Below are 14,932 nucleotides of genomic sequence, written 5' to 3'. Positions count from 1 at the left end.
TAAAAATACAAATATTAGTTGGGCATGGTGGCATGCGCCTGTAGTCCCAGTTACTCGGGAGGCTGAGGCAGGAGAATCGCTTGAACCCGGGAGGTGGAGGCTGTGGTGAGCCGAGGTCATGCCACTGCACTCCAGCCTGGGTGACAGAACAAGACTCCGTCTCAAAAAAAAAAAGTATAACAAAGGTCTTTTCGTGCTGATTTGGGGAGATTCCCAGGATACATTATTAAGTGAAAAAAAAAAAAAAAGACTACAAATGTAGTTCTTCTTCTTATTATTATTCCTTTTCTTCCTCTTCTTCCTCTTCTTCTTCTTTTTTTTTTTTTTTTTTTTTTTGGTTGCAGGGGAGGCAAGATGTCACTCTGTAGCTCAGGTTGGAGTCCAGTGACATGATCATGGCTCACTGCACCCTCCACATCTCAAGCTCAAGTGATCCTCCCACCTCAGTCCCCCGAGTAGCTGGGACTACGAGTGCATGCCACCACACCCAGCTAATCTTTGTACTTTTTGTAGAGACAGGGACTTTTTGTAGAGACAGGGTCTTGCTATGTTGCCCAGCTGGTCTCAAACTCCTGGGCCCAAATGATCTGCCTGCCTTGGGCTCCCAAAGTGCTGTAGTACCTCTTCTTTTAAACAAATCTTAAAATTGGAAACGAACACATAAACATAGTCATACATCAAATATATACCATACCCCTACAAAGGAAGGATTATTTCCCATGATCCTAGGGCACACTTCTTTGACTCACCCTCCTTAGCGGGATATATTCTAAAGAGGAAAAGAACTTCAAATATATTTGAAACTTCAACTCAGTCATTTTATTTTTGTGGAAGTGCTGTACTGTTACTTTGAAACATTTCTTTTTATTGTATGACAAAACATATAAATAATTATGTTAATGTTAGGAATCAAGATTTTCAGTATAAAAGAAAAGATACAATGATAAAAATCAAATAAATTACACAAAAGAGTATAGTATTGGATTTAAATTTTAAATATCAAAAAGTACTCGTGATTTTAAAAATAGATATGGTATAGTTTGTTTATTGAAATGGACTGGTAGCAACAGTATCACAGAAGCAATGCATACCCCTATCCACAGATCTTAGTCTCTAATACTATTCCCCACGAAGAGGAGCCAGGACTCCACCGATAAGTGACTATTTTCTAGGCACAGGGGTTGGAAAGTATAAAGTGAACTTGTGATATATTTTTTTAGAAGGCAAGGAAACTTTTATGTCACATCAAAAGGACACAGGGGGCCGGGCATGGTGGCTCATGCCTGCAATCCCAGAACTTTGGGAGGCCAAGGCAGGCGGATCACTTGAGGCAAAGAATTCCAGACCAGCCTAGCCAACATAGCAAAACCTGTCTCTACAAAAATATAAAACTTAGTGTGTGTAGTCCCAGCTTCTTGGGAGGCTGAGGCATGAGAATCACTTGAACCTGGGAGGCAGGGGTTGCAGTGAGCTGAGATCATGCCACTGCACTGTGTGACAGAGAAAGACTCTGTCTAAAAAGAAAATAAAAGAAAAAGAATAATGTTTATAATTGCTTAAAATCCATGGAATCTCTAACAATTCATGATACTAAAAAACGATAAAGAAAAAACTCATTTGTCACCATTTAAGGTGACAATTAAGGCTATTAAGTCAGTTTCTTTGAAAATTAAATGAAACAGAATGAATAATGTATCCTGCCTTTTCTTTAGAAACTGTACACCATGACGCCAAAGCCCCAGTTGGTGTGGGAAAGCTTTGGAGAAGAATGCTGATGGATCTCTGTAGAAGGAGTGATAGAATCAGAAAGAAACTGCCATTTCACATTCCTACTTCAGTGATTAGTTTGGCAAGTTGGTTCATTGGTTTTGAAAGCACTAGAAAAATGGTTGATGGGAAACCACATAGTGTCTCAAAATAACACCACATAGATTATGCTCTGTCTCTAAGTGGAATGTATCACTGTATGATAGAGGGATTGGGCTATTATCTATATAATGGTTAATTTAACACCAGGAAGTATGGGTCAGCCAGGTATCAGTGCCTCTTGATGTAACGCAATGTGACTGTTTTTACAAGTCTCTCAAAGCAGCACCTGTGATTTACTGGGGGATGAGGAAGGCTCTCTGGAGCAGGGGAATGAAGGAAGCAGGAGACGGCAGGGGAAAAGCTATGTGAGGCTGGGTCCCAGCTGCAGAAGAGCAACACCCCAATCCCATGGGTAGCTCAGGAGCATGACCTGCTCCACAGAGTCTGCCCCCCTCAAGGAGCATGCTACTGCCTGCAGGCTTCCCTCTGGGTGCGCCATTCCCCCCCATTTCCCTTCTGCTTCAGCCACGTGATGTTGGTAGAAGGGCATCCTGTGAGGTGCTGGAATATAAGCTTCATGGAGGCAGGTGATGGGGGCTGAGTTGTGGCCCCCAAAACTCATATGCTGAAGCCCTAACCCCCAGTCCCTCAGAATGTACTAACTGTATTTGGAGATAGAGCCTTTAAGAGGTAATGAAGTTACTATTATTTTCCAAGACAGAGTCTCGCTTTGTTGCCCAGGCTGGAGTGCAATGGCATGATCTCCGCTCACTGCAAAGGAGGTAATGAAGTTAAAATGAGGTCATTAGAGTGAACCTTAATCCAATCTGAGTGGTATCTTTACAAGAAGAGGAAATCAGGACATGGAAACACGCAGGGTGAAGACACAGGGAAGGCAGCCACCTGCAAGCCTGGAGAGAGGCCTCATAGGAAACCAATCCCACTGACGCCTTAATGTTAGACTTCTAGACTTCTAGCCTCCAGAACCATGAGAAAATTAATTGCTGTTATTTGAGCCACCTCGTCTTTGTTACTTTGTTAGGGGAGCAAATGAGTGCAGCAAATGAATGTAGCAGAGATTTTTATTTTGTCTACTGTTCCCAGAACTTGGAACAGTGTCTGGTACATAATACACATAGTTACTGAATGAATGAATGAATGAATGAATGAATGAATGAATGAACAGTGTCTGGTACATAATACACAGTTACTGAATGAATGAATGAACGAACGAACGAACGAATGAATGAATGTTCTATTTCTAGAGTTTCAAGTAAAAAGCAGGGGGAAAGAGCTCTACTTTCAGATTTTCTCTATATATACCTGGTTTCTATTCTTTTGCCTCTCCCCATCATACTTTTTATCCCAGCAGAGGTTTCATCCTTGCCTTCTCCTCCCATTTTCTTCTCCAGTGAAGGAAGAATTTTTCCTCACCTTGCCAATTTCAGGGGACTTTCTCTACATTCCATTTTCTTCTGTGCATTCCTTTGGATCTTTGTTCTTGGTGATTGTGGCAGATTGGATTTTCCAATGCCGGCTTTAACATCTCCCATCCATATGCTCTTCTTACACTGTGACCTGTCCAACCCACCATCAAGAGGCAGAGTCATCCCCTCCACTTGAACCCAGGTGAGCCTTCTGTTGCTTCAACCCACAGAGTGCAGGGAAATTGATGTTGTGTAACTGCTGAGGGCAGCCAGGTGCTGGAGCCCTTTCTACCGGCTAATCAGAGAATGCTAATCTTCTCGCAGCTCTATGCTCACAGCCTGAAAACAACCGAAGAGAGATTATCTATATCATGGGGTCCAGCAAATCTCTCTCTCTCTCTCTCTTTCTCTCTCTCACACACACACACACACACCCCGGTTGATAAATAAAAGCGCACCACTGTTTCTGAAGCTAAATCATAAAAGGTGAATGGTTTCCTGTGGATCTCTCTTAGTACACTAGCTCTTAAATCCCAGCCCCTGTGCTGGGAAGAAGCCCAGGGTACATGAAGAGGCTACATGTAGTGTTCTGGCCCACAGCCCCAGCTGAGGTTCTAGCCACAGCCAGCATCAGCTGCCACTATGCATGTGAGTGAGGATGCCTTCAGATGACTGCAACCCCAGCCATTATCTGTCTGCATTCGTATGAGAGACCCAAGTGAAAACCTCCCAGTGGAGCCCTGCCAACCCCTGGAACTGAGAGACAGTATAATAATTAATGGTCATAATTTTTCATACTCCTTTGTTTGGCGCCGTTATGCTCCAATAGATCATCGGAACAGTGATATTTGCTCTTTTCTTTACCATGGCATCAAAAGTTAAGGCAAATGAAAATGCAACCATTTAACATTTTAAAAAATATTAGTTTTACATGATAAATCTTTGTGCTAAGAGTGACAGTCATTTACTTTTTCATTCATTCATTTATGAATTCACTCAACAAATGTTGGTCAAGTGCTAATTAAGCATCAAACCTTGTGCTCAGTGTTAAGAAGCTCTCACAGTCCACAAATGCAGAAGAAATGGAAACAAATGCAAATATAGTGTAAAAAACACCATACTAGAAGTGTATCCAGGATACACTGAGGGTGTGCAAAGGAGAAAGGGACCAACTCTTTCTTGATTGGAGTTCAACTGATTGCACAGAAAGCAGGAGATAGCCAAAGAAGACTTCAGAGAAGATATGGACCAGGCCACGTCCTGAAAACTGGGGGCTTTTCCAAGTTATTAGTGGGAAGGGTTTCTCAGACAGAGAACAGCCCACGAGAAGGGCATGGGAGCTGCGGGGATCAGATCTGGAAACTCTTGTTTCACATAACTGGGCATTTTAAATGCTGGACAGTGGCTGAAGGACTTAGTGGGGCTAGGTGCCTGCTGAGCCATGTTGAGAAATACCAGACTGGAAAGATAGGTCCAAACCAAGTTATAAAGACCTTTGACTCTATCCTGAGAAAAAATCATTGGTAAAATAAGAATTAAAATAGTATTTAAAATTTATTACAAATCAGCAAACATTATGCTTGATGACAAAAGACTCAGGGCTTACTGTGTGCCCATAATTGCACGTTGATGTAAGTGTACCAGCTGACTGGTGCCTCCATTCTGACTGGACAGGGCACTTGTCTAGTTTTTACATTCTTTAAAAACAGCCCAGAAGACATTATTAAAATAAAGAACAAGACAAAGTGGATAGCACTCACCGTTTTGTAAATAATAGCCAATTAATCAGGCAAAGAAATAAAACAAGTATAAATATTAGAAGGAAATCATTATTACTTATAGGTGATTTGGCTGAATACCTAATAAGAGGAGAGAGAAACAACTTAAAATTGTAGTTGATAATAGTAGAATGCCAGTTCTCCCCAAATTTATGTATAAACTTAATGCAATCTCAAACAAAATTACAGAAGAGTTTTTCTTTCTCCAGGGGAACATTTCAAGTAGCTGGGACTACAGGCACTCACCCCCATGCCCAGCTAATTTTTTATTTTGTTCTTTAGTCTCAATACGTTGCCTGAGCTGGTCTCAAACTCCTGGGCTCAAGCGATCCTCCTGCCTCGGCCTTCCAAAGTGCTCCATCACAGGCCTGAGCCACCGCATCCATCCTGTTTCTGAAAGAGACTGCCCAGGTCCCACCGAGAGGCCACAGACAGCAGGAGGCGGCAGGGAAGGAGGGCAAAGAGGTGCCAGCAGGTGGCGCTGTGAATTTTCCCAACCCCGACACTCGCCCCTGGGAACTTAGACCCTCGGGCTTGGAGTTTAGGTTAGGGACACGAAGACCGGAGTTATTCCTTTCCTCACGCCTACTCCAAGGCGCCACTTTAGACCTGAGTAAAAGGGTTGAGGCGGGAAACCTCACAGTGGCGTGTCCGCGCATCCTCCCACAGTGCCTCTGTGACCGCTGAAATTGGGGCTGAAGAGACCCTGGGATTTTCCGGAGCAGCTTGGACAACTATCCGGTTCCACAGCGCCCTTAGAATGTTAGGGCTTGACTCCCCCAGCCTCTCAGATCCAGGAATTTGTTTGCTTATTAAATTGTGCTAAAATACACATAACATAAAACTCAACATCTTAACCACTGAAAAATGTACAGTTCAGTAGTGTTAAGAATATTCATATTGTTGTGCAACCAATCTCTTTTTCTTCTTGCAAAACTGAAATGCCACACCCCGTAAACAGCAGCTCTTCCTGCTCCCCTTCCTCCAGCCCCTGGTGACCACCAGTCTACTTCCATTTCTATGAGTGTAGACTATTCGATGTGCTTCACGTGAGTGGAGTCATACAGCATTCGTCTTTCTGTGGCTGGCTTATTTCTTAGCATAATGGCCTCAAGATTGCAGCATGGGTCAGGCGTTGCCTGTCGTTTAATTATTCTTCTTCTGGACTGTGAACTACTTTTGGGACCACACATTCTGTTTCTCTTTTTCTTAAATTGTCCTCCGGAAAATTAAAATGCTGGGAAAAGTCAAAAAGAAAATGAAAACTTCTATTGAAATGCTTTTTGACTCAGGTAGAAGTCAAAGTGAGGAACCCTGAAGGTTTTCTCCCAAATTAGGAAGCCGTCAGGATGAATAGATGGTAAATATAGAAAAGGTGACTCAAATAGAAGAGTGACATCAGAATGGAAAACTTCCAAAGAAAGCATGAAAAGAATTAGGATGTTTACATAGAATTAATTTGTTGAGGAATAACACACAAGCAAAGATGAAGACAAAGACAACCTTTTGTGCAATCTTGGGAAAAAGTGAGTGTGAACACTCATCAGTGTCCCTCGGCTTTCTGATTGCTCCTTATGGGGTGCACAACCTGGTCTTTGGGCAACTTTAGTATCTCCCTTCATTTCTACAGCTTCCATCAAGAAGTCAGGCCTACCTTCATTAACTCACAGTTGCCTTTGTAATTAAACTCAGGCACATGCTCATTCACTCACTACTCTTTTGCATCAAAATTCCTTATGGGATACATTGAATTTTATTAAGTAATCTTTTTACTTACAGTATCTGGCTTGGAGTCAGCAGTATTCATTCAATGAATGAATGAACTCGCTTTTACCAGGAGAACCACCTCAACTAAAAACAAGCATTTAAAAATTTATACTCTGGGTCGGGCGCGGTGGCTCACCCCTGTAATCCCAGCACTTTGGGAAGCCGAGATGGGCGGATCACGAGGTCAGGAGGTAGAGACCCTCCTGGCTAACACGGTGAAACCCCGTCTCTACTAAAAAATACAAAAAATGAGCCAGGCGAGGTGGCGGGCGCCTATAGTCCCAGCTACTCGGGAGGCTGAGGCAGGAGAATGACGTGAACCTGGGAGGTGGAGCTTGCAGTGAGCTGAGATGGCGCCACTGCACTCCAGCCTGGGCGACACAGCGACTCCATCTCAAAAAAAAAAAAAAAAATTATACTCTGAATTCAGCTTTCACTCAATTCTACTGTCATCTCCCCCCATGTGCCCTTTATTCATATGGCAGTAGTGTAGTGGTGCTATATGTGGACTCTTATCACATGGTCTGAGTTTAAGTTCATTACACACTTAGTAGCCATGTGCCTTTAATCTCTCTGTACCTCATGCTTCTCATCTCTGAAGTGGGGGTATTAATCACACCTACTTTGCTTTGGGCAGCATTTCCAGTGGTGGTCTTCCACTCACATCTCTAGGGTTAGCATCTGCTTCCACTCTCAGTTGCTAATCTCTGGGTTACTCCACCATAACATTGTGCACGATTTTTCAGCTCTTCTGTGGCTCTTGTATCCCCATATCAAATTCCCCCTGTTTTCCTAACTGATACAGCTATTATTATTACTATCATTTATCATTAGCTTTGGAGTCTCATAATCACTTTCCAAAGACGACTCCTACTTTCTCCCCGACAAAAATCTCCTATTTCTATACTCACAAATACAGTTGTCTGGTTTGGCGGAAAAATATTCTTTGATGTTTTGCTGCATCTTCAGGGACATGTGGGAAAGCTCCTGAGTGACCTGCCATTATTTTCTCCCTTCCTGAACTCCCAGGAAGACTGCCTCATCACCCGAAATTTTGTTTTGATGTCTGGGCTAAAATGTGCTCAAAAAGGACTACTGTCCCTTTGGCCACGTCCACGCCAGGCTCATGGTCACTCTGTGCTCCCAGACCCCCACCATTGTAGCAGGGAAGCCTTAAGGCTCTGACCTCGCTGCTCACAGTCACTCTGCTTCCACTCACTCAATGTGAGATAAGAGAAGATTCAAGTACCGTCATGCATCACTGAACAATGGGGATATGTTCTGAGAAATGTGACATTAGGCAATTTTGCCATTGTGTGAACGTCATAGAATGTACTCACACAAACTCACATAGTATAGCCTACTACACACCCAGTGGTCCCCAGTCTTTTTGGCACCAGAGACCGGTTTCATGAGGGTGGGGATGGGGAAGGTTTTGGCATGAAACCATTCAACCTCAGATCATCAGGTATTAGATTCTCATAAGGAGTGTGCAACCTAGATTTCTGGCATGCATAGTTCACAATAGGATTTGTGGCCCTGTGAGAATCAAATGCCACTGCTGATCTGACAGGAAGTGGAGCTCAGGTGGTAATGATTATTCACCTGCCACTCATCTGCTGCTGTGGGGCCCAGTTCCTAAAAGGCTAGGGACTAGTACTGTTCCTAAAAGGCCAGAGACCATGGCATGTTATTGTATTGAATAATGTAGGCAGTTGTAACACTACAGTATTTGTGTATTTAAACATAGAAAATACTACACATAGTATTTGTGTATCTAAACATTGTGTACAGTAAAAATATGAAGGATTAAAAAATGGTGCACCTGTATAGGGCATTTACCATGAATGGAGCTTGCAGGACTGGAAGTTGCTCTAGGTGCAGTGAGTGAGTGATTAGTGAATGTGAAAGCCTAAGACATTACTACACACTACTATAGACTTCATAAACACTGTACACTTAGGCTACACTACATTTATTAAAAATATTTTTCTTTAATCATAAAGTAACCTTAGCTTACTGTACCTTTTTTACTTTATAATTTTTTTTAAAATTTGACTCATACATTAGCCCATACATTATACATACATTACATTAACCTAGGCTTACACAGGGTCAGGACCAACAGTATCACTATCTTCCACCTCCACATCTTGTCCCACTGGAAGGTCTTCAGGGGCAGTAACAGGTAGCAGCTGTCATCTCCTATGATAACAATTCCTTCTTCTGGATACCGCCTGAAAGACCTGCCTGAGGTGTTTTTACAGTGAACCTTTTTTTTTTTTTTTTTTTAAATAAGTAGAAGGAGTACACTCTAAAATAATGATAAAAAGTATAGTGTAGTTAATACATAAAGCAGTGACTTGGTTGTTTTTTATTACTGTAAAGTATCATGTGCTGTCCATAATTGTGTGTGCTATACTTTTATGTGACTAGCAGTGCAGTAGGTTTGTTTACACCAACATCACCACAAACACATGAGTAATGTGTTGCACTACAACATTAAGACTGCTACGACATCACTAGGTGATAGGAATTTTTTAGTTCCATTATAGTCTTAAGGAACTACCATCTGTGTGGTCCATCATTGACTGAAACGCTGTTATGTGGCTGGTGACTGTGACTGTGACTGTGTGTCCTTTCCTTCAGCAGGTCTCCTCCCCTTGCTTCTCTGCCTCACCCTGTCCTGTAGTGTGAAGTGGTCAGCTTGAATTCAGGACTGGGAGAGTGGCAGGGCCAGCCCTAGAGTGAGCCCAGAGAGGTGCCCTCCCAGGGGGCGTGCAATGCAGGGGTAGCTTCAGAGGGAGCAGCTCCTTACATTTTGCATAATAGGCTTTTCTCTTGCCTCACCCCAGTCCCTCCCCAGTAGACTGGCCTTTTCCACCAAATGACAACAAAAAACCTGGAATGTCAGGGTTGGAGAATGCCTTTAATGTCATGTGATGCCAGTTTCTCAAAGTGTGGTCCATGGAGCACCTACAGGAAACTTAGCAGAGTCTAAACTGCAGATTCCTGGGCCTAGGCCCAGATCTACAGATTCAGAATCTTTGGGAGGTGGTACAGGAATCTGCATTTCAATAAAGAATCCCTGGCACTCTTACACATCAGCAGTTGAGAACTTCTGCTAGGTGATTGCTTACAACACCAACACACAACAGCCTCACAAAGCAGCCTGCTTCAGGTGTAAGAAGGCCACTGTTACAAAGTTTATGACATGGGGCACAATTCGGCCTCCCTGTAACTTCATTCTGCCTCAGATCTGTCGCTGGCAAATACTGGGAATCAATTTAATCCCTTTTCTAGGTGGCAGTCCTCGAGTCCATACGGCACCTCTCACATCCTCAGTCCACTTTGAGTACCTTCACCCTATTTCCTAAGCAGCCGCTGTTTGGTCCTCTCGTCCTTGTGTGCCACCAACATGCAGGAAGAGCAAGGGGTGAGAAGGGGCTCGCACCAGAACTAAGTCCCTATGTTTAGTGCCTAAGGGACTGAAATGAAATGTTTCCTGTGGGAATTCCTAACTCCAAGGGGTCGGCCATCTTTCCACAGCTCCCGGGGTCGCTCTGCTGCCCCCCTGCGGGCCTAGGGAACACTGCAGGGGTATGAGCCGGCGGTGGGGCTGCTCTCCCCACACGTGGGAGTGGGAAATGGAGAGAACCCGCCCCTTAGAGGAAAAGCCACGAGTTGCTGTTGTGCTGCAGGAGAGAAAGGGAGAAAGAAAGCGTGCGACAGGGAGTGGGAGCCCCAAGTGAAGAGGAACCCCACAGAGTCAGGCCTGGACACCGGGACCACAGAGGTGCTGAGTGCTGCCCAGTTCTGGATCCCACCCTGCTCAGCTCAGGTGAGTCCGGCAGCCCTGGACAGCCTGTGAAGTTGGGGAGAGAGTCCTAGCAGAGGGTTTCTTGAAATCATTCTCAGGAAGATGCCAATGTGCTGATTTATGCTTCCTGGAAAGAAAATGACTGCATTTTGGAAGTGCTTTTCTTAAATGTGTGGCGGGAAAGAAAACAATCTTCACTGAGTCTAAGGCAAGTGGGTTTTCTGGAGAAGAGAACAATTGTAAAGGAATAATGACTGCAGGGCGAAGGCACGTTGTGTGGGGACTCTTAGAAACAACCTGCCGGCTGCAGGATAGCGAGTGGGGACCACAGACGTCACCTCCATGTCTTACCTGTTGGGGCTCTGAGCAAGTGGCTTTGACTTGGTCATTTTAAAGGGGTGGTAGAGCTCAAAGGAAGTGCATTTTTCATTTCCTAGGAGCCAAACAATGAAGGCATCCTAGGGAGGTTGTGGAATGACTCTGATACACAGTAGGTGTGCAGTAACCTCCACTGAATTCATGCATTCGGGCATAGTTAGGAGAGAAAACAGCACAGGTTACATAGAGAGCTACAAATAAGAAAGGACTGTGCCCTGAGCACCCAAAATGTTTGTTGGAAATATTCAACAATACTAGTTAACATCTGCTTTGAAGGAACAGGTATGGGGATGGTTAATGTCTAATATTCAATGTTATTCAAAACCAAGAGTGAGTCGGTCCTCACAGTTGATTTAGGAATAAATAGTTTAATTTACCAAGCCAATCAGTAAAAACACAATCATATATATGTGTGTGTGTGTGTGTACACGCACACATATGTATATGTTTACTGTTGGTTCATGACACAACTCAGAGGTTAAAAAAAGGTAGAATTTTACAAATTTGAACTGTAAAACTGGGAACATTAGACAGACATAGAAAGTTTCTCAGATCTAGTCCTATTGGCATTTTGGAGCAGATAACTGTGTTGTTGGGGACTGCCCTGCTCCTTGCAGGATGTTTTTCAGCATGTCTGGTCTCTTTATCGACAGCCCTGCCCCAGCCATGACTATTAAAAATGTCTCCACATATTGCCAAATGTGCCTTGGGGGTCAGATCACCTCTGGTTGAGAACCACTGAGATATATCAATTGGATTGAAAATTGAAAATGCATTGAGCATGTCATTTGGCAAATATTATTGATTAATTCCCATCGTGCCCTTTATTATCACTCAGCTGCTAGGATAGGAAGCAGCAGGAGCTATTATCACTGCCCTTCTAGGTGCAGAGGCAGGTGTGAGACACACAGTCCTATGACAGCATGCACAAGGATGGACTTTTAAGTCACTGCTTGTTCACACTGGAGAGAAGGTACTGCCCAGCCTGTTACCCCAATCTCTTCCTGTTTCAGATTTCTAACAAATAAGAAAACTTTCTATCAAATAAGAAAAAAATGTACATTTTCTTAGTAGAAGGTATAGAAATTGACTAAAATCTGTAATGACACAGATGCATTAAATGAATTGCATTGACGTGAATCCATCGTTAGTATGTATTTGCTCTATTGGGCATCTCCTGCTGTGGAGGGACCCTCTCCTGGAAGAGCTACCACTTCAAAGGGCTCCAAGGAACATGCAATTTTTTGTGAGTTGTTCAAGTCCCCACCATAGTAGTGAATAGGTCTTTTGTAGCATATCTGAATCTGCAAATTCACACAGTGAATTCTGTGAATCAAAAAGCAGATTCACGGCTATTTTCTCAAATTGCAGCTTTCTTTGTGGGCTTCCTCGGAATTGAAATACATCCGTATCATGGGTCATAAAAACCAAATCACAAAGGGGAACATACAACTGGGAAATGAGTCTAGAAAGAATTGGCAATATCACTGGCAATCAAATATGTAAATTAAAATAATTAATTTCCACTTTTGCCTATGAGAGTAATAAAAATGCATTAGTCTTTCAGCCACCCAGTGCTGGTTAGGTGTGGTGAAACTGCCACTCTCACATTGCTGGTGGCACTGGAAATGGATACAACTCATTTAGAAGTCAATTTTACCTCAAAGCCAAAAAGTTGCTTATGCTTTTTAATTAAATAACTATTCCAAGAGATCTATATGTGCATAAAACAAAGCACTTTTCATGGAGAGACATGTGTCTTAGGATTAGTTATGAGTGGAAAGTAAATATCCAACAAGATGTAGAGAAATATAGTTGGATATAACCTACTCTGTGGATTATAATTCAGCTGTGAAAATGAGAGTTCTGAAGACCAAATGGTGACAGAAAGAATGCTTATGTCAAAATGTGATGTGTTCACTTAATGTGCCTGATTATTGCAACCATGTAAAATTTGTGTACATGCACATATGCATATGTATATATGCATATACTTAAAAGAAAAGCTCCAAAATACTAGCAGTTGTTGGGCTAGAAGTTCTGCCGTTGTTTATAATGACTAATGATTTTCTTTTCTCCGTGATCTAATTTTTCTGTGAATTCGCTTTTGTAATTTTTAAAGAAAATATTCCAAAAGAGAAAAATATTGCCTACCACCATCACATCATCTCTGTCCTTTTTGTTTCTGCTCCCTGGTGGACTTACTCCTTCCTGCTCATCTATCCCCTACATGCTACTTTTTATAAATCTCTGGACTTCTGGAGAGCAAACTGCTTTTCATTTCAAATAATACTTCTTGAATTTTAAGAAGTTTTAAAAAGAAGTCTAAAATTATAATGGTAAAACTTGCTAATGGGGGAAAAGGCAAGGCAATATTTGAGTATAAAGTGGAAATGAACATACTTCCCACGCCTGCCTGCGGCACATTCCTACCTACCCCTACCCCAGCCCCAGTGGCCCCATATCCCTGTACCTGCCTTCATAGGGAACAGTTATTCACAGTGGTTTACTGTTTATGCTTCTGACCTTTTTCTGTGTGTTTACATAGATCTTCAGACATTATTACATGCATGAGGTCATATGATTGTGTGTGTGTGTGTGTGTGTGTGTGTGTAACACTGTATTCCTTGTAAGGGAAGTTGAACACAATATGCAAAGTTTGTCGGCCAGCATTTGGGACTGTACCTGGGAATTCTGTCTTCCCTTTCTGGCTGGTTGCCAAAGCTGAGTTCTACTGCCACTGCTACCTGTCTCTTAGGGAACATTCTTTAAGGTGTGACAGAATTAACAGCACATCATTCTTTTTTTAGTTCTCATCCGTCTTGCCAGTTTATGAAAATAACAAGCTTGAAGGAGTAAGAGTCTCCTCATTTATAAAATGGATCTAATACCTGCACCTTGTGTTGGTGTGTTCTATTGGCTCCCACCTCATGTGGTCTGATATTATTATCAATGAAGATATCACTGTTTTTCAGATTGATGTTTCTACCTTATTCGCAGTTAGTGGCTAAAGGGATCAGCCAATTTAGGATATTTGAATTTTAAAAAAAGTATATGCAGCTCTATATTACTTTTTGTGGTGAAACATTGTTCTTCAGGATTCACAGGAGGCTAACGTGTGTGCCTCTTACCCCAGGGAATGGCCCAAGATAGAAATGTGTTGTTATAATGTGACACAGACAAATCTCGTTAGCTTCTGCAAAGCTGCTGTGGAGTTGAAGACTGGAATGTCTTGGTTTGTAGGCACTGATAGAAACTGTTCAACACATTTCAAAGGAATTTTCTAAATCAGTGGCAACTCCACCATGCAAGTATAAAGAGATGGCTCCTATGTCTCCTCCCTCTGTTTTATCCCTTCTGTGATCCAGGAGAAAAATGCTGCGGTTCGTGAAGTGCACACTCTCCCTGTTATGTGAAGTGCACCCTCTGTGTTCCCTAAGAAGGGTGAGGAAAGGAGCCGACCTTCCAGGCCTTTAGGAGCCCATGATGGGCCATGGCCCCTTTAGATAACTGGGCTTATCATTGGGTCCAGGAAGGTTGTTCTTCCAGGCACGGTTTTAAGTGGCTTAGCTTCTGTGACACCCCTGTGGCAATCAACCTGATGAAGTGTGGACATCAGCAATAAATCTGTAATTCATACAGTAGCCATTTGTCCATGGCTTGGGGCCTACTTGCTGTGTAACAAAAGGATGTGCACCTGGCAAACCCCATTAGGCCAGAGAGCTGGTCTCATTTCACCTTGATCGGTAGAATGTCAGAGTCAAAGGATGCGGAAGGAGGCTGTGGTTTACTCAGGGCTGCGGTGTTCCTGGATTTTCTGTGTATAAGGACACCACAGCCACAGTTTTTGCAAGGACATTGTGGGGGAAAATGGAGCCTTTTGAAGAGACAGTTGAATAGTAGTTAATGGAATTATTCATTAAACATACTGAAGACCTACTGAAGACCTACTG

General features: G+C 42.8%; 1 protein-coding gene across 3 annotated transcripts in view; it reads left to right on the top strand.

Moving 5' to 3' along the window:
• The first annotated feature begins 10,468 nt into the window (after nt 1–10,468).
• Nucleotides 10,469–14,932, top strand: part of TMEM272 (transmembrane protein 272) — a 31,791-nt gene continuing 27,327 nt past the window's right edge. The window contains exon 1 of one of the 3 annotated variants that reach the window (XM_025364618.1): nt 10,469–10,622. The gene's annotated coding sequence lies outside the window, so the exon portion shown is untranslated. The remainder of the gene's footprint in view (nt 10,623–14,932) is intronic. The other 2 variants (XM_025364620.1, XM_025364617.1) reach the window with 2 other exon arrangements.

Source organism: Theropithecus gelada, chromosome 17 (genome assembly GCF_003255815.1).
Source record: "Theropithecus gelada isolate Dixy chromosome 17, Tgel_1.0, whole genome shotgun sequence".
In the NCBI taxonomy this organism is placed as follows: domain Eukaryota; kingdom Metazoa; phylum Chordata; class Mammalia; order Primates; family Cercopithecidae; genus Theropithecus; species Theropithecus gelada.
The sequence above is the reverse complement of the archived record's forward strand: the minus strand, read 5'-3'. Positions and strand labels throughout refer to the sequence as shown.